Source organism: Myxocyprinus asiaticus, chromosome 14 (genome assembly GCF_019703515.2).
Source record: "Myxocyprinus asiaticus isolate MX2 ecotype Aquarium Trade chromosome 14, UBuf_Myxa_2, whole genome shotgun sequence".
NCBI lineage: Eukaryota > Metazoa > Chordata > Actinopteri > Cypriniformes > Catostomidae > Myxocyprinus > Myxocyprinus asiaticus.
In genome coordinates, this window is record NC_059357.1 from 24,371,659 (window position 1) to 24,394,510 (window position 22,852).

General features: G+C 40.1%; 1 protein-coding gene across 4 annotated transcripts in view; it reads right to left on the reverse strand.

Moving 5' to 3' along the window:
- Window positions 1–22,852, reverse strand: part of LOC127451319 (septin-9-like) — a 148,488-nt gene that overhangs the window by 44,218 nt on the left and 81,418 nt on the right. Inside the window, exon 1 of one of the 4 annotated variants that reach the window (XM_051715909.1) lies at window positions 3,608–3,658. The exons of the other annotated variants lie outside the window; for them this stretch is intronic. The gene's annotated coding sequence lies outside the window, so the exon portion shown is untranslated. Of the gene's footprint in view, window positions 1–3,607; window positions 3,659–22,852 lie in introns of those variants that run through there. 4 annotated transcript variants of the gene reach the window in all.

Sequence of the window (22,852 nt, forward strand, 5' to 3'; positions counted from 1 at the left end):
ACCAACTTATACTTCAATGTTTTAATGGTATGAACTGCAACTGTTATTGACTGCCATAACACTAAATGCGTGAAGGACATGATCTGCCAACAAGCTTCTAGTTGAAATGAAAAGGGTGGTGTGAAAATCTTATAGAACAGGAGACCTTCCAAAAAAAAAAAAAAAAAAAAACATTCTTCTTATCCAGTTTGAAGAAACAGAAATGGAAAATAAATAAGTTACTTGGCAAACAAGCTCACCAACTCCTTATGCTGTTATAGTATGTACCGCAACCGTTACTGACTGCCAAAACATAAATGCGTAAAGAGGAAATGTTCTGCCAACAATCTTCTAGTTGAAATGAAGTTATTGGCAATCTCTTCATACCCTTCCTACTACAGCATATTTTCAGTGATAGGAACTTTGGAAATGTATTCCTGGCATTCTTAACGAATGAGCCAACAGAAGTCGTAGAGGTTAAAGTGTATCTTTGGAATGATGGACTGGCAGTTTGTGGGTAGAAGAAAGATTCCTGGTTCTGACCTAAAGGTGAAAACCCCTGCCCTTGATGACAAACAGAAGAAACACAGCCTCTGGGAATTAAAGCAAATCTGATACTGCATGGTGACATAACTTCTACAATGCGGAAAACAATAGTGAAGATCACATGAAAGACCAAATGAGATGTTCCTCAGCATGCATCATTTCACCAGCCAACATGAATTCCTGCTGCTTAAAGGGTCATGAAATACTAAACTACATTTTCTGAGATGCTATCATGTGTAGACTCACTGAGCACTTTGAGGAACACCTAAACCAGTGGCAGTAGTGCAATACATAAAATCATGCAGATACAGGTCAGAAGCTTCAGTTAATGTTCAAATCAACCATCAGAATGGGGGAAAAATGTGATCTCCGTGATTTCGACCATGGCATGATTGTTGGCTGGTTTGAGTATTTATGTAACTGTTGATCTCCTGGGATTTTCACGCACAACAGTCTCTAGAGTTTACCCAGACCATGCTTCAACAGGAACATACTGGATTCTTGAAAGGTAGCGTACATGAAATATTTATGTTTCCTTAAACGGTAATGGCCTATGGTGACATTTAAAGTTTGAACTCTGGCATGAAGCTATTTGATAAATACAAACTTTAGACAATGCTGCACAATGATGATAAACAGGATTTATACATGTATTTTGAGAGGAGAAACAATGCCCCTTGAAAATTCAGAGTCATACAGACATGGGGTTTTCAACCTTTACAGACCCAAGAACCCCCAGTATATAAAAAAGCTGTATTTATTCAGTAGCACTTTGCAATAACTTTCGTTAAAATCATTAACCAACATAATTCCATGACATGATGCTTATCATATCATACGTTAATTTTCAAACAGTTAGAAATGTCAGGAAAACTTGCTTAGCCTATAGGTCTTCTTCGCAGAACCCCTTGCAGGACCTTTACAGGCCTCTAGTTGTACACCCTGGTTATAGAAAAGACATCTAAATAAGTAAAAAAAAAAATGAATTGAATTCCTCTTATTTTCATCTTGTCATCCGTTAGATCTAGACGCTCTGCAATACTTTGCAATGCAAATAAAAACCAGTCAAACCGGTATGATGATTGACACTAGCAGTGTCTAGTATATGAGAGCATGTATAGTATGTTAACCTCACATGCAGGGCAGATGTTTATGACACTTCAGCCCCGCAGCCAAATGGACATGCTCCACCACTGTTCTTCATGTTTAAATGCATGTTCCAAGCATATAAGCAGAGTTCAGAGGTCCAAGGTGGCCACACTCCACTGCTCATTATTGCCAAAGACCGAAGGGTTTAGTGCTAGCAGACATATACAGGAAAGTGCAAAGCAGCACACACCATGAATATTCCCAACAAATCCAATTATGGAAAACGTTTCCATCCCACAAGAATCCCTCTAAAGGGCAAGCATGTATAGCTTTCAGTGAAAGTGGGCTGAAACCCTCAGAGGTCTGCTAGTGTGGGTTCGGGAGAGTACAGTATAAATAGAGAATGGGCAGTGAGGAGTATGAAATGACTCATCAGAAAAAGAAGATTCTCCCAGGAAACTTTCGCAGCTATGAGACACAATGTGCTATGAAAGGCTATAGAAAAGACAATGGTTTGATGTAGCAACCCAGATAAACATATCTGAATTTCATTAGCAATTAACACAAAGTCTTCAAAATGCTCTAAATGACTACTTATGAAGATAATTACAGAATGAGCTAACGATACTGGGCCCAAACAATGTATTTTTATTCTAAGCCAAGGCTGCAGTGGCTGAATACGAAAACCTGTTGACAACCGGATCAAACGTTAGTTATGCGGTAACTCCAAAAATCTCTTCCCATGTTTTCATCACCTCAAGGAACAGTTTATGAGGGTGTCATGGGTGAAGACTGAAAAGGGTTGAGGAAAACGGATGAAAATGGATGATGGCCAGACCAGAGAGGAGGAGATCTGTGTGGCTTTCCTACTGACCTCCTACAGGATGTGGGCAGGCACATAAATGGTAGTGTTAAGAAAGTTACTCCAGTCAATCCAAAAGCAGAGTAACTATCTTATCAATGAAGGTCAGATCACAGTTAAATGGTGATGACATGAAAACATGTCCAGGTCACATTTCACTCCAAAAATAAATATAAATAAAAAAAGAAAGAAAATATATTTTGCATGAAGAAACTGAAGCCTAATTTAGTATAATTACATTTGTTTTAGATTGTGACATTATGACAACTATGACATGTAATGTGTCCAGATGTTTCACTTTTTGGGGGGTAATTTCGATTATTGTCAAGGGTTATATTCTAATTATTTTAATACAGTATTTTTTACTTAATTACAATATAAACATAGGGTAATACAATGGTTATTTTATTGAAAACAGCATAAATTAAAGGCAGTAAAACAAATACTACCATGATGTATAAATACAAGCAATCATAAGAGCAAAAAAAAAATCTTAAATGTTCCTTCAAAAAAGCTTAATTTTCTTTAAACAAAATGTAATTTCTTTTTTCTTTTTAGTTTGGGGTAAAATATGACTGTTCTTGACAAGTTTTGTTAGATTCACACTAAAACCCTCTAAAAACCCATAACCACAGATTAAATGCAGGAAAAGGTGGAAAAGGAGGTTTAAGAGAGGTGAAATTGCAGGACTTGAGTGTCTGGGTCTCACGCAGCCCTGTAACCTGCACAGGTTAATTACAAGTCCAAGACAGAAGGTGCAGACAAGAAGGGAAGAATGAAAAAAGGCAAACACGCCCCCTTTGCAAACTCACAGATGCTTAGAGAGACCTAATAAATCTTGCCCTGTTCAGAACTTTCCAGATTAAACATCCATGAAGCTCTAACATGAAAAACAGGCCGAGTCTCTGGCATGAACATGGAAAAATCTTACCTATACAGACACATGCTTTCACAGATACACTGACAAATACATAGAGCTCTTGTCTTACCCTGATCTGAACTATACTACATTATAAGTTCATAAACAAACTTGTAAAGAAGCAAAATTCCAAGTAACAGCATTACAGAACCGAAGATATTGAGTAAAAGAGAAAAGGAAACGAGAGAGGAAGATAGAGTGTGTTGACCTACCCTTCTGCTCGTCCCAGCTCAGCCTCAAACCTCCAGTGTGAGCCTCAGCTGGAGTCTCTGTGCTTCTCTCGGACTCCACCCATACAGTGTCATGTGACACTAAAGCACACCACACCCCTCTTCAGTGAAAACGAGATGACCATAAGAAAGAGAGAGCGAGCAAGAGAGAGAGAGAGAGTGAAAGCAAGCAAGCAAGCAAGCAAGCAGGAGGCCTATCTGCCTGACAAAGCACACACATACAAAACTTAATGGACTGGCTGTCTATCCCTCCCCAGGCCAGAATTGAGAGAAAACAGACCGAACTAAGAGTTGGGAATGTACAGTGCCAATGATTTATGAGCTCTGAATTACCTGAGCCGAGCTTTTGTTCTTCCAACTGGAGGAATTTGTGGGATCACAATTATTCAGAGAGAAACCAAACCAGTCCAGTTCTGAACAGAAAAATAGACGTGGTATGTTGCTTTATAAACTGATTTATAAGAAAATATTTTGTATATATAAGCAATATCACATTCATAATTGTGGTGCTGTTCTGAATATCAACATGACAGTACAACTGCAAGTGTGAGATTGATTTTATATAGTTATATAACAGTTCTATAAACAAGACATTATTGAGTAACTTGTATAGCAGACAATAGACCTTATTCACGGTAGCGCCATCTTTGATTTTTAATGGGAATGACAACGAGACTGTGAGGAATAGAATTACATCTCTTCAATGGCACGCACAGTATAAAGCTGTAAAAAGCTCCTAGATCACATCTGATTTTCCACAACTCATGTTGTCTGGAGATTTACTGTCTAGTGAATGTCCTTAAAAAGATGTTTTTTCAATGTTTTGTCCGCAGAACAATACAAAAACTTTAAACTGCAGTACCACCCATTGAAATTGTAGGTCTATCCCTCACAGCCTCATTGTCAGTCAAAAATCAAAGATGGTGCTGCTGTGGATAAGGTCTATATGCCCAGGTATTGTCTATTTTCACACTGGTTATGAAAATGGTTCCAAATGAAGCCAAAGCACTAAAAAAAAAACGTAACCCAAATGTATACACTGAATATACTGTATATATACACACAGTGCATTCAGAAAGTATTCAGACACCTTCGTTTTTTCACATTTTGTTATGTTGCAGCCTTAAGCTAAAATGTTTTAAATTATTTATTTTTTTTCACATCAATCTACACTCCATACCCCATAATAACAAAGCAAAAACTAGATTTTTGATAACTTCTATTAAAAAAATTATTAAAAAGAAAAAACTGAAATATCACACTGGCATAAGTATTCAGACCCTTAACTCAGTACTTAGTTAAGCATCTTTGGCAGCGATTACAGCCTCAAGTCTTTTTGGGTATGATGCGACAAGCTTTGCACACCTGGGGATTTCCTGCAATTCTTCTCTGCAGATACTCTCAAGCTCTGTCAAGTTGGATGGGGACTGTCGGTGGATAGCTATTTTCAGGTCTATCCAGAGATGTTCGATTGGGTTCAAGTCCGGGCTCTGGCTGGGCCACTCAAGGACATTGACAGAGTTGTCCCTAAGCCACACTTGCATTGTCTGGGCTGTATGCTTGTGGTCATTGTCATGTTGGAAGGTGAACCTTCGGCCCAGTCTGAGGTCCTGAGCACTCCGGACAGGTTTTCATCAAGGATCTCTCTGTATTTTGCGGAGTTCATGTTTCCTTCAACCCTGACCAGTCCCCCAGTCCCTGCCACTGAAAAACACCCCCACAGCATGATGCTACCACCACCATGCTTCACCGTTGGGATGGCATTGTGCAGGTGATGAGCGGTGCCTGGTTTCCTCCAGACATGACGCTTGAGGCCAAACAGTTAAATCTTCGTTTCATCAGACCAGAGAATCTTGTTTCTAACAGAGTTTAGGTGCTTTATGTGTTTTGCACTGAGGAGAGGCTTCCATCAGGCCACTCTGCCATAAAGCAGTTTTGGTTTTCCTTCTGCAAGTTTCTACCATCTCCACACATGATCTCTGGAGCTCAACCAAAGTGACCATTGGGTTCTTGGTCACCTCTCTTACCAAGGCCCATCTCCCCCAATTGCTCAGTTTGGCCAGGCGGCCAGCTCTAGGAAGAGTCCTCGTTGTTCCAAACTTCTTCCATTTAATAATTATGGAGGCCAGTGTGCTCTTGGGAACCTTCAATGCAGCCAAATTTTTTTTTGTAGCCTTCCCCAGATCTGTGTCTCGACACAATCCTGTCTCTGAGCTCTGCAGACAATTCCTTTGACCTCATGGCTTGATTTTTGCTCTGATTTGCATTTTCAGCTGTGAGACCTTACATTGACAGGTGTGTGCCTTTCCAAATCATGTCCAATCAATTGAATTTGCCACAGGTGGACTCCAATCAAAGTGTAGAAAGATAGATGTGGTATCTCAAAAAAAATAATAGACGTCATCTCAAAGATGATCAAGAGAAATGGGATGCACCTGAGCTAAATTTCAAATGTCATAGCAAAGGGTCTGAATACTTATGTCAATGTGAAATTTTAGTTTTTTCTTGATACATTTGAATTTTGCTTTGTCATTATGGGGTATGGAGTGTAGATCGATGTGAAAAAAAATAATTTCAAGCATTTTAGCATAAGGCTGCAACATAACAAAATGAGAAAAAAAATTAAGGGTCTGAATACTTTCTGAATGCACTCTATCTAATATATACACACAGACACACACACACACACACACCAGTTAGTTCTGGTCCTCGAATCTGATTGGACAGGAGACGTTCCATGAGCACTGATGGTCTCACAAAATCAGCACTCGGACACTTCACTGTGTGTGTATCACTACGCTTGTGTTCGTGCCGTTCTAAACTAAAAAGTGTAAGAGCAGTGCATATATGTTAAGAACTACTGTGTCTTTTTTTTTTTTTTTTGAAATTACATATGTTAGCCAGCAGGTGGTGGCAAAAGATAATTTTTGTTTATAATGAGCCAGTTGGTGACGTGAAGTGAATCCGCGTCAGCCAGTGTTTACATACAACAGCGCTCCGTGATCACTACTACACTACTAAAGCTAGGAAATAAGCTTTAAACGGCTTTAAACGAACAACTTCAGCATTACGGCTAATCACAGCTGAGAGACACAACAGATTGATTGATTACAGAACTCAAGGCGCTTACCTCTTACCGGAGTTTCCACATTGGATACATACTGTTTAAAATGGTGGAGGACATTGTGGTTTCTATAGTGAATGACTCTTGCACACCGGCTACCACGAAATAGAGGGGAATACCCCCGCTTGGATGGCTATTTTACCACTGAGAAAGCGGATCTTCAGAAAGCTGACAGCATCTCTGCTTGGGAGTGGCAACAGGTGATCGCACACACTCCGTCTCTCTCTCTCTCTCAAATCAAATCACATTTATTGTCACACAGCCATATAAACAAGTGCAATGGTGTGTGAAATTCTTGGGTGCAGTTCCGATCAATATAGCAGTCATGACAGTGATGAGACATATACCAATATACAATAACATCAAATTAACACAACACAATTTAAAAAGTCTAATATACACATAATTACACACAACAATATACAAATAACAACATACACTGTACAGTATACAATACGCACAATATAGATACACATTATTCAATAAAAATAAAAAAGTATATAATAGTATATATAGAATGTACAGTAGGCTGTATTGTACTGTATTGACATTCAGGCTGTCGGTTGATAGTAAGTTGTTAAGAGAGAATATATATATATATATATATATAATAATAATATAATTTATGACAGTCCGGTGTGAGATATAAGAGTAATAAATTGCAGTGCTGATGTATTTTGATCGTGGGAGATCAAGAGTTCAAAAGTCTGATTGCTTGGGGGAAGAAGCTATCATGGAGTCGGCTGGTGTGGGTCCTGATGCTGCAATATCGCCTGCCTGATGGTAGCAATGAGAACAGCCCATGGCTCGCCTTGTATATATTTCCTGGAGGGAGGGAAGCTCACCTCCGATGATGTGTCTGGCAGTTCGCACCACCCTTTGCAGTGCTTTGCGGTTGTGGGCTGTGCTATTGCCGTACCAGGCAGAGATGCAGCCAGTCAGGATGCTCTCTACAGTGCAGGTGTAGAACCGTGTGAGGATGTGGCGGTTCATTCCAAACTTCCTCAGCCGTCTCAGGAAGAAGAGGCGCTGATGAGCCTCCTTCACAACGACTTCAGTGTGGATGGACCATGTGAGTTCCTCAATGATGTGGACACCCAGGAACTTGAAGCTGCTGACTCTCTCCACTGGTGCTCCATTGATGGTGATGGGACTGTGTTCTCTGTCTTTTCTTCTGAAGTCCACCACAAGCTCCTTTGTCTTACTGACGTTGAGGGAGAGGTTGTGCTCCTGACACCAGTGTGTCAGAGTGTGCACCTCCTCTCTGTAGGCTGTTTCATCATTGTCAGTGATCAGACCTACCACCGTCGTGTCATCAGCAAACTTAATGATGGCACTGGAGCTATATGTTGCCACACAGTCATGTGTGTACAGGGAATACAGGAGTGGGCTGAGAACACAGCCCTGTGGGGCTCCAGTGTTGAGGGTCAGTGATGAGGAGATGTTGCTGCCTATTCTAACCACCTGGCGTCTGCTTGACAGGAAGTCCAGGATCCAGCTGCACAGCGAGCTGTTTAAGCCCAGAGCCTGGAGTTTCTCATCTAGCTTGGAGGGCACTATGGTGTTGAATGCTGAGCTGTAGTCTACAAACAGCATTCTCAAATAAGTGTTCTTTTTTCCAGGTGGGAGAGAGCAGTGTGTAGTGTAGATGCAATGGCATCATCAGTGGAGCAGTTGTTGCGGTAAGCAAACTGCAATGGGTCTCTAGAGAGAGGCAGCACAGAGCAGATGTAATCTCTGATTAGTCTCTCAAAGCATTTGCTGATGATGGAGGTCAGAGCAACAGGACGCCAGTCATTTAAGCAAGTTATTTTTGATTGTTTTGGAACAGGCACAATGGTGGATGTTTTAAAGCATGTGGGGACTACAGACAAAGAGAGGAAAAGGTTGAAAATGTCTGTAAAAACACCAGCCAGCTGGTTCGCGCACGCTCTGATGACGCGGCTCGGAATGCCGTCTGGGCCCGCGGCTTTGCGGATATTCACTCGTCGGAAGGATCGGGTTACATCCGCTACAGAGACGGAGAGTGAACTAACCTCTGTAGCTTCGGCCGCGAGAGCTCTCTCCGCGAGGGCGGTGTTATTTCCCTCAAAACGAGCATAAAATATTTAGCTCATCCGGGAGAGAGGCAGCAGTGTTCATGGCAGAGTTTTTATTCCCTTTAAAGTCCGTGATGACGTTAATTCCCTGCCATATGCTTCTAGTGTTGGTGGTGTTAAACTGTCCTTCAATCTTGTTCCTGTACTGGCGTTTTGCTGTTCTGATTTTTTCGGAGGGCATAACTGGCTTGTTTATGCTCCTCCGCGTTCCCGGAATTGAAAGCGGAGGTCCGCACATTAAGTGCCGCGCGATCATTGCTATTTATCCATGGCTTCTGGTTCGGATAGATCCGTGTTGTTCTGGTCGGAACGACGTCCTCCATGCACTTTTTGATGAAACACATTACGCTATCAGCGTAAACCTCGATGTCGTCATCAGAGGCGGACCGGAACATCTCCCAGTACGTGTGATCAAAACAGTCTTGTAGCATAGAGTCTGATTGGACCGACCAGCACTGGATCGTTCTGAGGGTGGGTGCTTCCTGTTTCAGTTTCTGCCTGTAAGCGGGCAGAAGCAGAATGGAAGAGTGGTCCGATTTGCCAAATGGTGGGCGGGGGAGGGATTTGTAGCCATCCCGGAAGGGAGAGTAGCAATGGTCCAAAACCCGGTCCCCTCGTGTGTTGAAACTAATGTGCTGGTGGTATTTTGGTGCAACTGATTTGAAACTGGCTTTATTAAAGTCCCCGGTCACAATGAATGCGGCCTAAGGGTGAGTGGTTTCCTGCTCACTTATAATCCCATACAGTTCCTTGAGTGCCCGGTCTGTGTCGGCTTGTGGCGGGATATACACAGCAGTGATAATGACCGCTGTGAATTCCCTCTGTAGCCAGAATGGTCGACACAGAAGCATGAGAAATTCCAGATCAGGAGAGCAGAAAGACTTGATAGAATGTACATTCCTCTGATCACACCAGGATTTGTTGATCATAAAACATACACCACCACCTCTGCTTTTACCTGAGAGGTCTTTCGCTCTGTCCGCTCGGTGCACGGAGAACCCCACGGGTTCAATGGCCGAGTCTGGAATCTCCACAGACATCAAAGTTTCTGTAAGGCAGATAATGCAGCAGTCCCTCATCTCTCGTTGGAAAGAGATCCGCGCTTTCAGCTCGCAGAGCTCGTTATCCAGAGACTGAACATTTGCCAGTAGAGTACTGGGTAGCGGGGGTCGATTTGCGATTTGCGATTATCCAATAACTTTTTAGAAACGGCACAAGCCATGATACTATTTCTTAAGTTAAATTTTTTCATTAATAACGAAGGCTTAGACGCATCATTTGGTTTGAACCAGCAACGGCAGATTCTGATCCGTCGCGTAAGAAAGTAGTTCCATGCACAAATACGTTTTTATGACCGTACTCAGTTTTTCCTAATTTTTTAAAAATGTACTTGTTCATCGAACTGTTGTATATAAGCAATATCACACTCGAAATCGTGCTATATGGCCCTAAATCAGCACTGCAGTGATTACCTTCGGCACTCGGCCTGCATCCTCGTGATATTGCTTATATATACACACACACACACACACACACACACACACACACACACACTCAGAGTACTGTGCAAAAGTTTTAGGCACTTGGGAAAAATGTTGCATAGTGAGGATGTCTTCAAAAATAATGCCATAAATAGTTTTCATCTGATCCGTCGCGGATTTATCAATTAACATCATACAAAGTCCAGTAAACATAAAAAAAAAGCTAAATCAATATTTGGTGTGACCACCTTTGCCTTCAAAACAGCACCAATTCTCCTAGGTACACCTGGATACAATTTTCCTTGATTGTTGGCAGATTGGATATTCCACGCTTCTTGGAGAATTTGCCACAGTTCTTCTATATATTTTGGCTCTCAATTGCTTCTCTCTTCTTGTAATCCCAGACTGACTCAATATTCAGTGGGGGGGCTCTGTGGGGACCATACCATCTGTTGCAGGGCTTCCCTGTTCTTCTATTCTATTTGCAAAATAAATGTTTGGGAGTGTAAAATTTATATTTCCTTTTGACACACTAAAGCTGAAAATATAAATAACCATCTTAAGACACACACATATCCTCCTTTATCCAATAACTTTTTAGAAACAGCACAAGCCATGATACTATTTCTGAAGGGAAATTTTTTCATTAATAACGAAGGCTTAGACGCATCATTTGGTTTGAACCAGCAACAGCAGATTCTGATCCGTCGCGTAAGAAAGTAGTTCCACGCACAAAAATGTTTTTTGTGAAAATGTTTTTGTGAAGCACCTTATGTGCCTAAGACTTTTGCACAGTACTGATATATATATTTGATAGCATTGCCTTTAAAAGGTTTGTACTTGGGTCAAAATGTTTTGGGTAGCCTTCCACAAGCTTCTCACAATTTTGCTGGAAACACACAAAGTTGCTGGAATTTTTGAGTCCGGTTTGTAGGCCTCCTTGCTCGCACATGCTTTTTCAGTTCTGTCCACAAATTTTCTATCGGATTGAGGTTAGGGCTTTGTGATGGCCACTCCAATACCTTGACTTTGTTGTCCTTAAGCCATTTTACCACAACTTTGGAGGTATGCTTGGGGTCACTGTCCATTTGGAAGACCCATTTGTGACTAGGGCTGCAACTAATGATTTTGATAATCGATTACTCTAACGATTATTCATACGATTATTCGACGATTATTGCAACGATTAATCATTAGCTCTTAACAGATTATTCAGCTTGTGCCATGACTTAAAAGGTTGTATTAAACATGTTTACTAACAATAAAGAGTACACAATCATCTTTTAAAAAATACCTCTAAAAGACATACACTGAATTAAAGGGGGAAAAAACGCTGTTTAATTCAGTAAATTAATTCACTGCAAAAAATCCTATTGTTATCAAGTGTTTTTGTCTTGTTTTCCATTTAAAATGGTCTACAAATCCTTAAAACAAGATACACTACAACATATAAGATATTTAGACTTGCTTTAAGAGAATGTATCTAAAGTATAAGTGTATTTTTTCACTTGGTTATACTTCTGCGAGTCAGTAAAGACAAAATATAATTATATTTAAGTTCTATTCTCGAAATGCAAGTCTAAGTATCTTATATGCTGCTTCTCAGGTGAATGCATTTTTTTTTTTTTTTTTTTTTTTTTTTTTTTTACAGGATTTTTTAGATATTTTAAAATATTTGTATTTTTAATATTATATTCATTCTCCGATAACAATTTTTTCTTCTGCAGTATAGCTGCTAAAGAAAATGTATGTTGTTTTAAATTAGTTTTAGATATTTATATTGGAAAACAAGCCAAAACAAAAAAAAATCTAATGTATTTTGTTGCAGTGTATAATGGGGCGAAGACTACCCTCTCACCTTTCTGTTCACTTAAATCCATCTTTAACTCACAAAAAGACAAACTCTCTCTTTTTAATAAAGCTGCTTATTGCCGATTTTCTTCACGATAAGAAATACACAGTGACATATACTATGATTCAATAAGTCGCGAGCCATCAAGTTATAATCTAGATGCATTAGTGTGCATCAGCCGGGTACAGTTTCAATCTCTCCCCCTTAGATTGGGATATTTGCGCAATTCATAGAAGAGGCGCTGAACACAGAGAGAAATGCCAGTTTCAGAGTTTATAGTTATTTACATGACCTGCTTCTGTATTATTTGAACTTTAATAAAGCTATAACACATTAAATATTGCTGCATTAAAGATGTAACACCAGGGTGTTTCCTTTAAAGACGCTCGACACGCAAGTTTTGCTCCAGCTCCATTTATTCCACAATAAGAGTGCTTCAGCATTTACTTATTTTGTATTTCTGCATTATAATTCCCTCATACTTTGCGATCTACATCACCTGAAACTGTTTGGAAAGTTTAGAGTGCATCTGGACTGCTGTGTAATTCTTCCTCTCCTCAGTTAGACGCAAACTGCAGTGCTGCTCACGTGCATCAGTTTAATGTGATCAAACGACTATTCGACAACGGAAATGTTTGTCTACAATTTTTTTTATTGTAGACGTTGTCGATAACGTCGACTAATCCTTTCAGCCCTATTTGTGACCAAGCTTTAACTTCCTGGCTGATGTCTTGATTTGTTGCTTCAATACTATATATCCACATAATTTTCCTTCCTCATGATGCCATATATTTTCTGAAGTGCACCAGTCCCTCCTGCAGTAAAGCACCCCCATGCTTCACGGTTGGGATGGTGTTCTTTGGCTTGCAAGCCTCAAACTTTTTCCTCCACACATAACGATGGTCTTTATGGCCAAACAGTTTGATTTCTTGTTTCATCAGACCAGGAGGACATTTCTCCAAAAAGTAAGATCTTTGTCCCCATATGCACTTGCAAACTGTAGTCTGGCTTTTTTATGGCAGCTTTGGAGCAGTGGCTTCTTCCTTGCTGACCAGCCATTCAGGTTATGTCGATATAGGACTCATTTTACTGTGGATATAGATACTTAACCTGTTTCCTCCAACATCTTCACAAGGTCCTTTGCTGTTGTTCTGGGATTGATTTGCACTTTTTGCCCCAAACTACGTCCATCTCTAGGAGACAGAATGCGTCTCCTTCCTGAGCGGTATGATGGCTGCGAGGTCCCATGGTGTTTATGCTTGCGTACTATTGTTGTACAGATGAATGTGGTACCTTCAGGCTTTTGGAAATTGCTCCCAAGGATGAACCAGACTTGTGGAGGTCCACAATTCTTTTTTCTAAGGTCTTGGCTGATTTCTTTTGATTTTCATGTAAATGATGTCAAGCAAAGAGGCACTGAGATTTAAGGTAGGCCTTAAAATACACTGGTGGCCAAAAGTTTGGAATAATGTACAGAATTTGCTCTTATGGAAAGAAATTGGTACTTTTATTCACCAAAGTGGCATTCAGCTGATCACAATGTATAGTCAGGACATTAATAACATGAAAAATTACTAGTACAATTTGAAAAAATGTTCAGAACTTCTTAAACTACTTCAAAGAGTCCTCATCAAAAAATCCTCCACGTGCAGCAATGACAGCTTTGCAGATCCTTGGCATTCTAGCTGTCAGTTTGTCCAGATTCTCAGGTGACATTTCACCCCACGCTTCCTGTAGCACTTGCAATAGATGTGGCTGTTTTGTCGGGCACTTCTCACGCACCTTAGAGTCTAGCTGATCCCACAAAAGCTCAAAGGGGTTAAGATCCATAACACTCTTTTCCAATTATCTGTTGTCCAATGTCTGTGATTCTTTGCCCACTATAACCTTTTCTTTTTGTTTTTCTGTTTCAAAAGTGGCTTTTTCTTTGCAATTCTTCCCATTAGGCCTACACTTCTGAGTCTTTTCTTTACTGTTGTACATGAAACTGGTATTGAGTGGGTAGAATTCAATGAAGCTGTCAGCTGAGGTCATGTGAGGCATCTATTTCTCAGACTAGAGACTCTGATGTTCTTATCCTCTTGTTTAGTTGTACATCTAGGCGTTCCACACCTCTTTCTGTCCTTGTTAGAGCCAGTTGTATTTTATCTTTGAAGACTGTAGTGTACACCTTTGTATGAAATCTTCAGGTTTTTTTTTTTTTTTTTTTTTTTTTACCAATTTCAAGCATTGTATAGCCTTCATTCCTCAAAACAATGATTGACTGACAAGTTTCCAGAGAAAGCTGTTTCTTTTTTGCCATTTTTGACCTAATCTTGACCTTAAGACATGTCAGTCTATTGCATACTGTGGCAACTCAAAAACACAATGTTAAGCTTCATTTAACAAACCAAATAGCTTTCAACTGTGTTTGATGTAATGGCAAATTATTTTCTAGTACCAAATTAGCAATTTAGCATGATTACTCAAGGATAAGGTGTTGGAGGAGTGATGGCTGCTGAAAATGGGGCCTGTCTAGTCTATTTTTTCAAATAGTGATGGTGCTGTTTTTTTACATCAGTAATGTCCTGACTATACTTTGTGATCAGTTGAATGCCACTTTGGTGAATTAAAGAACCAATTTCCCTCCGAAACAGCAAAACCTGTACATTATTCCAAACTTTTGGCCACCAGTGCACATCCACATGTACACCTCCAATTCAGAAGCTAATTGGCTAATTTTCTAAAAGGCGTGACATAATTTTCTGGAATTTTCCAAGCTGCTTAGGCACAGTTAACTTAAACAATTGTTGGAAAAATTACTCATGTCATGCACAAAGTAGATGTCCTAAATGATTTACCAAACCTATAGTTTGCTAATATTAAATCTGTGGACTTGTTAAAGAGTTTTAATGACTTCAACCTAAGTGTATGTAAACTTCTGACTTCAACGGTATACAGTATATAATTATTCCGTCTTGATCCAAACCAAAATGAAAAATCAACAGATGCTTTCGATCACATGAAGCAATCAGTGTCCTTAAACCAAAACCCGATCTCACAATGTTTCTCACGAAGGGTTTCAATGAAAACGGCATCTCAGTTTTTACAGAAACCATCAGTATTGGGAAGCTTAGATTACATACTTAATCAATACAGCAATCTCTTTTTTTTTTTTTTTCCCATTTACCCAAGTCTTTAACATTGCCATGCATGTTTGTTTCAATGCCTAGACTCTGCTGCAAGCAAAAATTGTATGTTAGAGGGAAAATGAGTGAGACTAAGAATGACCTTGTTTACTTCATTGAATCAGACATGCTGGATCATTGCAGCTATTTGAAAATGTATGCCATCAAACAGAACAAGGTAACTCCTGATGTAAGGCATTATAAATTGCAGGCTATGTCTCTTGTCAATAAGCCTGACCAAATTATTTTCGGGGGAGGGGTTGCTTAAGTTTCAACATCAGTTTTTATAAACACAGAGCGAAAATAAACCCTTCCAATGTTTGGCTAGATTTACAACAATTCCAAGAGCCAGTGTTCTTATTCTCTGAGGGCAAATCCTCTGCATCTTCGCACTTTTCCTGGGTGGCCTCCTTTCTCGCTTTTCTTCTGAAGTGCTTGTGAAAGTAGCAAACTCTGTGTTTAAGAGGAGACTGCATACTAGATAAAGAGCTCAAACCTGTGGTTACGTGTAGGAATTTGCTTAACTGGTTGAGCATTTCCCCACCAAAATGAAAAGAGAAACCCAGTCTGGTTGTTTCCTTGAGTTAAAAGGCACCAAAGTTGTCCCAGATGCTTTTTGAAGGAACACAATATGATGTGTACTCCTCCTGCTGGGTTGAGTTGGAGGATTCTTGTGGATTCAATGGTAATCAGATGCCCATATACTCATTGTACAATGACTTAACGGAGTTCACACATTACAGCTTTTCTTTTAATATGCCACCAAACAGTGTCTCAATTGGATGATCAATGGTGAACAGCATTCTCAACAGCATCTACTCACTTTCTCTGACAAAGTCTCTGGAAAACTGTGCATGCAGATGTGAGAGAGGAGGAAAGGGAGAATGACAGACATTTGTTGCTTTGCAAGGAGGTCTTACAGCAGATAAACATTTGAGCAATGCCATCTTTGCTCCCCCTCTTGCACCTTTGCTGAGAAAGAAGGCTGATTTATTCCTTTGCAAAACTAATGCAGACCATTTGTCATACAGCTTCACTTTAACAGCAGTCACAAGTGCACAACTTACATGGTTGTGAGAGTAATACAAATATGTGTCCCAGATTGTGTTATGAGCAAAATATCTCATACAGCACAGCAGCTTTCAATAATAAAATGTGTTCATTATCAAGTATATGAAATGCACTATGAAATTTGATGCATCTACAACGTTTACCTGACTTCTAGCCAATTTGGATCTTTGTAGCAGTGGGAAACTAAAGCCCCTGTCTGTATGAAACAAAGAAGAGTTTGGAATCAGATCATTATTAAATCATGATTTGGCACCGATTATTTAAATTCCTACTTAAATCACAAGAGTACACAGAGTGCTCTAGAACTTCATAAAAAGTCAAACAGTCTTAGGCCACGTACACACTGCAGCTAAATACGGTTGTCAGTACACCATTAAGTGCTTAATCCTGTTCTGTACACACACAATGTGGTAATTTACAGGAGTGACAACCACATTTTCATAAATTCCATGTAGTGTGTACAGAACCAAACTTAACTAGTTGTAAATGATGTGATCAATAGCGCATGTGAGATGTGTCCCTCTTCTCCTTGTGCACAACACACAAACAGAAGTATGTCTTCACTCATTCATACTGTATATTCCAGTCTCTCTCCACTGTAGTTTCTCTCATCAACCCTGCGGTCTCCGGGTAACCCGTACATTATTATAGTCCAGAGAGAGTGTGCGCGTTGTTTAACAGCAGCCGCTTAGACGTGCATAAACAAAACAGCAATTCTGTTGATGGCGTTGAACTAAACATTGCCGGATGATAATAAGTCTCAGGTGGATAACCTCTTTGCTCAAAAACAGCAAACACAAAACAGTTTAAACTGGTTGCTTTCATGTTTCTTATTCACAAGTTTGAGATGCTGCAACACTGCTAGTTCACACTTGTCAATCATCGCAAATGTGGGAGTAACTCCTTTATTTCGTACATACATGGAATGAAAATGTAAAAATTTTATTCAATTTTAATGCGGTTGTCTCTCCCGAAACTTTGCAGTTTGTATGTGCTTCAGATCACCATAAATCACTCTCCGTTAGATAGTTGGATTTGCTGGGAATTTTGCCTGGAACTGTTAGCTTGAGAAAGCATTTCACATGCATAAATGCAGTTACTGTTAGGGGTGTGTGCAATATGACTAAAATCTTACATTACTTACATCAAGGTAACGATAAACATTATAATATAGATTTTCACATGCTAAATTCTAGACAGAAAAACAAAGGGTTTACAAAAAGGTTTATTGGATTGAAGAAAATCCAAGGAGCTGCTCAGACCAAAAATGTTCTTGCGCTAAAAGCTAAATGCAGCGCAACGAATAAAACTGAATGAAGGTGGCTTGACGCACGTTTTAAAACATTACGTTATATTTAACTTGACACTGCATCTCAAAAACACAGCACTTCTGCATGGGACATGGCACAATGGTCAAAGATGTTCTTCTAGTGCATGTTTACATAAAAATTCCATGAATCAATATTGCAGGAAAATGTGACATGTTTCTCCGTCCTTGCAGTTCTCCCAAATTAGGTAAGGTAGTCAGTACATAACTTAGTGTGCATTGATCATTTTATTTGAAAGCAAATGCAAGTTTCTATTTGTCAGCACTTCTTCAGATTCTTCAAAAGAAATGTGGCCCCTACTTCCTTTTACTCAAATGAGAGTGAGCTTTGCATCAAAATGCACTATTACAATACAAGTTGGTCCAGTAGCCCAATTCACTTCGAGTCTTCTGGCACAGTTTACCTGGCACGGCTATAATTTTGGATAAAAATAGCTCAATTAAAGGTGAAGTATGTAACTTTTTTTGATGTCAAAATACGTTCTACTTTCCCAGTTTATTGTGCATTGACAACTATAAGTAAGCCATTGGTGGGTTTTTTTAGTGCCTCCCAGGCACTATCAAAACGTTGTATATATTTTGAGCGGGCCGCTTAGCTCCACCCATTACTTTCTAACTCATCCTTTAGCACAAGTTTGGGACGGTGCTTGAAGTAGCTGTTGAGCTGGGGGAATATGAACATCCATGGCAGATGTGTACACAGGAAAATAAATTTAGCAAGTCTTCAAATTTTGCCGAAGCTAAAAGACATAGAGACAGAAAACTGAGATAAACCAGAGTGAACCTTGGCTTCACATTTACAAGGTGGAGGACTTTGGGGTAATTTTTGGGGTTTGATGGAGACGGCGAACTTGCCTTGTTTCTTCTCGACAGGTAAGCTACACTCAAGGTATTGCCACACAAGTTAATTACAGTTGAGTTCCAGATAAATTCGTAAGATATTTTGAATATGTATCGTTACGCTCACTAGTTACCAAAAGAACCATCCTACCTCATGTGCTGGATTCCCCAGCTGCTGTCCAATTATCAGACAACACAATTCCTCAGCCACGCACTCTGTCCGGTGTATACATGTTATAGTGGTCTTGTTCATTATGACATTAAACGTTTATCACCTTTTATTCAGTATTGTCTATTTTTTCCCATCGGGAATTAGAGATTGCAAAAGGGTCTGGGGATTGCAAAAGTCTAAGGGGTGTGGGCAAAGGTTGTTTGAAAACATTTTATTTTTATAATTCTGTTTGGTGCCACTAGTAGCACAGAAATTACACACTTCACCTTTAATAATTCGCAAATATTCTTTAAACTAATTTACATGATATTATACATTTGTAATTCACCAACATGCATGATATTCTGTTTAGCCTATTTTTAGACCAGGATAAGTTCGCTTTAACAACATTCAAACAACCTACACATACAAAATAAATTGCATTCCTTTCTGGCATCCAGCAAGAAGTTCTTTGATTTGAGTTGTTTGGGGTACATCCCACTTTGTATTTTCACTCTTACCTGTAAATAACATACTGCAATTCTGCTCACCGATAGCATATGTCAATATGTTAACTGGTTGACATGCTCGTCGGCCTATATACTAACATGCCGCCCAGCCCTTGTTACCGCGCTACCTTAATATAATTTAAATAGTTGATTTTGGGCACTCGATGCATTACAAACATGTGGCACTGTTTCTACAGACAATAGTGTTTATGATCAAGACTATGATATATTTTCAAATAGGATTTTCCCAAAAGAATAAAAAGACTCTTGGGGATTCTTCTACAAACTGACAGGTCACAGCAGGCTGCCTTAACATTTATACCATTATCATGACATAAGTAACAGCGAGAGCCATATCAAATGGCTTATCACTCAACATTTTTCACTACAAACAACAACAGTATCACTTTACAACCTCTTGTCTCTTCAGCCCTCTGACTGCACAATGACCCCCATCCTCAGATCCAGCACTAATTTGTCAGATCAACAGCTTGGCCCACAGTGCTGGGATTGGGTTTATCCCCTGAAGAACATACAGAAAGACAGCTATGAACAGATATCATTATTCCTGCCAGAGCCTCACCAAGCCAAGAGACATGATATGCCCACAAGCTGCTATCACAAGCCATGCCAGCGTGTCCGACTGGTCCTCTGAGAGAAGCAGGAGTGTGTTGAGAGGAATGGGGTGGAGGGTGCAACTGGCATGGAGGGTCTCTGACCCTGACACAGGAGCAGGGGGCCCAGCTGTACATGCTTTTCCCCAGTCAAAACCATAAGGGCCAAGTGGGAGAAAGAGGAAGCCTGGGGTTTGAAAAAGGATAAGAGCTGCACAAATCACACATTCACAGTTGTGCAGGGCCCCACTTCACACCACAGCCCTGCAGAGACAGGGCCAACAGCCAAAAACACTGACAAAGAGAGAACAGTGGATCCTAGCAAGACTCTGTAGACACACAGAGCTTGTGTGTTTGTTTGATTAATTTTTTCCAATTAACATTTTTTTATTGATTCATATATACACAAAAAAGAAAAACATAACACACATACATCGAATCAACATTTAACCCCCACTAATATCCCTCCCAAATCACCAATTGTGCACCAAAACAACCCTGTGGTTACGTACCATAATACACAAAAAAAAAAAAAAAAAAAAAAACACACACATTACAATAAAATAAAAAATACAAAAATAAATAAATAAAAAATAAACATACATAATTAAACTAAACTTCTCTCTCCACATCCCCTCCCAGAGAGTCCCCCAAATACACGAATTGCCCCATTTCCTAACAAACAAGTCCCAAAACCCCAGCCTTCTACTTGCCACCTCCTCGAAAGCTGCCACCCTCCCCATCTCCTTCAGAAATGAAGGTGCTCCTTCCGACTTCCATCCCCTTAAAATAATTTGCTTGCCAATCACGATACTGGTCAGAACCCAATTTTTTATGTGTTAATTCTCCAAATTTAAGACCGCCCCATCACCCAAAATACAGAGTCTGGGGCAAAGTAAAATTTGAGTGCCCAAAACATCACACATACAACTCTGAACATTCAACCAAAATTCTTGGATCTTAACACACCCCCAAAAAACATGGGTTGTGTCTCCATCTTCTGATTGGTATTGCCAGCAGGTGAGTGTGTCTTTAAGACCAAGCCTATACAATCTAGAGGGGGTCCAATAGAATCTATGTAAAATCTTGAATTGCATAAGGCGCACCCTTGCATCTTTAGATGCAGACTTGATGTTTTTTAGAATCCTAGTCCACACTCCCTCCTCCAATACCAAGTTTAAATCTTTCTCCCATAATCTCTTGAAAGAAGTTAAAACTCTGACCCCCAGACTCTGAATTAGCAGAGAGTAATACATTGATGCCTCATGACTTTCCAAAAGCAGTAATCACCTCTCCCAGAGTATCTGCTGCTTTGGTGGGGGGGGTGTGCTACTACCAAAAATGATACAGAGCAGGTGGCGCAGCTGTAAATACCTATAGAACTGAGATCTGGGAATCCCACAATGTTGAACCAAATTTTCAAAAGATCTCAACACTCCACACTCAAATAGTTCACTGAGTGTAGTAAACCCCCTCACAATCCACTATGACCAGCAGAAAGGGGACTTATTAATACATAATTTGGGGTTCAGCCATATGCTCGAGGCAACATTTAAATAAATGTCAAAATTAAACACTCTGGACACTTTTGTCCGTACCGAGTGCAAATGCGAGATAACGGGATGTAACTTAACTTCTCCGGTTAGTTTGATAGAAAGGCTTTGCAATGGCAAAATAGGGGCAAGAACTTCCTGTTTAATACAAAACCAGGGAGGGGCTCTCTCAGGTGGAAGCGACCAATGAGCCAAATGTCTGAGACCGAATGCACAATAAAAAAACAAAATCTTGGGTAGACCTAGCCCACCTTTGTCAATCGGCCTATCTAACTTATTCAAATGTAATCTAGGACGCTTTCCATTCCAAATGAAGGATTTTGCTATGCTATCAAATTGCTTGAAATAAGAGAGGGGGACATCTACAGGGAGAGATTGTAACAGGTAGTTATATTTTGGAATACACTTTATGTTAATAGCATTAACCTTCCCAATCATAGATAAAAGTAATGAAGCCCAACTGCCCACATCGCTCAAAAACCTTTTTATAAAGGGATCAAAATTAACTAACTAAATCAGACAAATTTGCTGGGAATAAAATGCCCAAATACTTAATGCCTGGGCAGTACACTGTCAGAGCCAAAGATTCGGATTTGGACCAACTGACTGTATCCTGAGAACTTAGAAAAGGAATTAATAATTCTATGGAGGCAAGGCATAGATCTAATGGGGTTGGAGACGAATAATAAAATATCATCTGCTTAAAGCAAAAGCTTATGTGCCACACCTCCCGCCATCACACCTGGAAAATCAACTTCACCTTCTTATCATGGCTGCTAAAGGTTCCAGAGCAAGACAGAACAATAATGGGGAAAGAGGGCAACCCTGCCGGATGCCCCATCCAGAGTAAAATAATCTGAATTTAATCCATTTGTTTGTACCGCCGCTACTGGGTGTATATAAAAGTAACTTAATCCATCCAATAAAAGTATTCACGAACCCGTATATTTCCCAAAATCTTAAAAAGATAATCCCATCCTACCATATCAAACGCCTTTTCAGCATCAAGTGAAATGGCTGCGACCGGAGTCTGATCATTTGCCACTGACCACATAATATTTTCTCCCCAATTTGGAATGCCAAAATCCCAAAGTGCTCTAAATCCTCAAGGTGGCGTAATGACTTGCCTCAATCCGGGTGGCGGAGGACATATCTCAGTTGCCACCGCGTCCGAGACAGTCAATCCGCACATCTTATCACGTGGCTTGTTGAGCGCATTACTGCGGAGACATAGCGCGTGTGGAGGCTTCACACTATTCTCTGCGGCATCCATGCACAACTCACCACGCGCCCCACAAAGAGCGAATCATATTATAACGACCACGAGGATGTTATCCCATGTGACTCTACCCTCCCTAGCAACCGGGCCAATTTGGTTGCTTAGGAGACCTGGCTGGAGTCACTCGATTCGAACTCACGACTCCAGGGGTGGTAGTCAG